We start from the raw sequence: 2,168 nt of genomic DNA, 5'->3' as shown, positions 1-2,168 counted from the left end.
TTTTTGCATTTAAATTATTTCTCAAAACTGGACTCTAAATAGTTTTAGAAGCTGGATCAGGGTAAATACTTATTATTTGTATGTTTGTTATATTATTCTTACAGCTGTTACTTTGTTTAACAATATTGTTATATTTCTGTACATACATGCATATATATATATATATATACATACATATATATATGCATGAAAGTAATAAAATGTTTATGCATATCTACTCAAAACACTTTATCAGTTTTCATTGTTTCAAGTTCAGTTGAATTTTTCATATTTCTTCAAAATGATTTTGTTTTTAACTTTTTACAGATTATTTTGTTGATTATGTGTTTCTCAAAAACACCATTTGCAATTAAGAATACAATGTCATCATCACCACCATCATCATTGTCATCATCATTGATGTTTTTATATCACTTTTGTTTTTTACCGTACTGGTAATGACTTGAATGAAACTTATCAAGGCAGTATTCAATGGCTGGATGTTCATCCCGTTGTCAATGCTTACAGTTTTTCAGATGAGATATTTTTATTCCTCTGCTTTTCACATATTGAGCTACAGGACATTGTGTGCAGAAGGTGTAAACGTATTGCTGTCTTCTAAATGGTACCAATGTGAGACATTTGGAAATAAACATTCACACACTCATACACACACGACCATCTTTCATACAATTTCTGTCTACTAATTTCACCCACAAGTCTGAGGAAAACATTTATCCATGGTGCTATGAAATGGGTTGGAAACCAAAACCACACAATTATGAAGAGTAAACTTTGTTACCATAGAGCCTGCCTGTTCCTGCACACACACACCTTTGTTCTCTCACACACATATCTCTTTTATAAGTTTGTCAAATGGATAGAATTGTACATTACTTTTTCAGGGTCACCACTCCAGATTAATTAGATTGATGTGATTGATGTTCATCTTGAACATCTCTATACCAATGGCTTCAGGAAAACCTGACCGAGAAAAGATCCACAAAGTTTCTGATACAAATGCTGACAGTAGTCTTTCCTAAGAGCTCCCAAGTATGAGTTAGTGATGTTTAATCAGGTGTTAAGCTTAAATTATTGTTAAAAAAAAACAGTAGTTTTTGTTGTAATTTTTTTTATTAGTAATTGCTTTGTTGCCCGTTGGAGTCACTGGCAATGTTAAGGCAGATGATGTTTGGATTAAACTGAACTAATGCCAAATTGGTGATATCTGTAAATGAAGATTAACATGAAGGGAGTTTCAGACAACTGGGTAACATGCTTAGTGTCAGATATGAATGATGAGACAGTAAATACAATACAAAAAATGCTGTTTGCTAGTTCAGCGGAGAAGGAATTTTTTAAGTGGATTGAAGGATGCAACGAATTTGTGGACCAGTGGTTGCACTCTCAGTGAAGGAAGATTTTCCTATGAGCTGGAATCTTTTTTTTATCGAAATGTGATCTAAAATATTTACTTGTAATGAGAGAGCTGAAATAATTTATTCAAAATTTCAGCCTCATTATGTCCTAATCACGATTCATAAATTAATGATATCTTTCTTTTATCATTAGCAGTGTTGTGACTCTTATTACCCTTGCACACACACACATGCACACACAACAAACACACGTGTGCGCATGCATGCATACTTAGCTGAACTATTTGTGAATGTTTGTGAACTCAGCCTATAGTGTATTTGTAAGTTAACTGTCAACCTCTGATATAATAAATATATCTATCCAATCTACTTTCAGATAATGTTTGAACCAAATGGAGTATATTTTTGAATATTTTACAACCCTTACATTGTGTTGTATAGATACATGCAAATACACATGCATATCTACATATATATATATATATCTGTCTATCTTTCTATCTTTTACATGTCTCAGTTATTAGACTATAGCCATACTGGGGCACTGCCTTGAAGAATTTTTAGTCAGACTAATTGACCCTCGTGCTTATTTTCTTTTTAAGCCTGGTTCTTAATGTACAGGTCACTTTTGCCATACCACTAACTTACGGGAATGTAAACACATCATCAACAGTTGTCAAGCAGTGGTGGGGGACACGGACACAAACACACACTTATATATATATATATATATATATATATATAAATATAAATATAAATATAAAACTACTGATGCCTTATTTCTAGTGAGACAGTTGCAGGAGAAATACC

This window comes from Octopus bimaculoides, chromosome 9 (genome assembly GCF_001194135.2).
Source record: "Octopus bimaculoides isolate UCB-OBI-ISO-001 chromosome 9, ASM119413v2, whole genome shotgun sequence".
NCBI lineage: Eukaryota > Metazoa > Mollusca > Cephalopoda > Octopoda > Octopodidae > Octopus > Octopus bimaculoides.
This window is presented reverse-complemented; position numbering follows the sequence as displayed.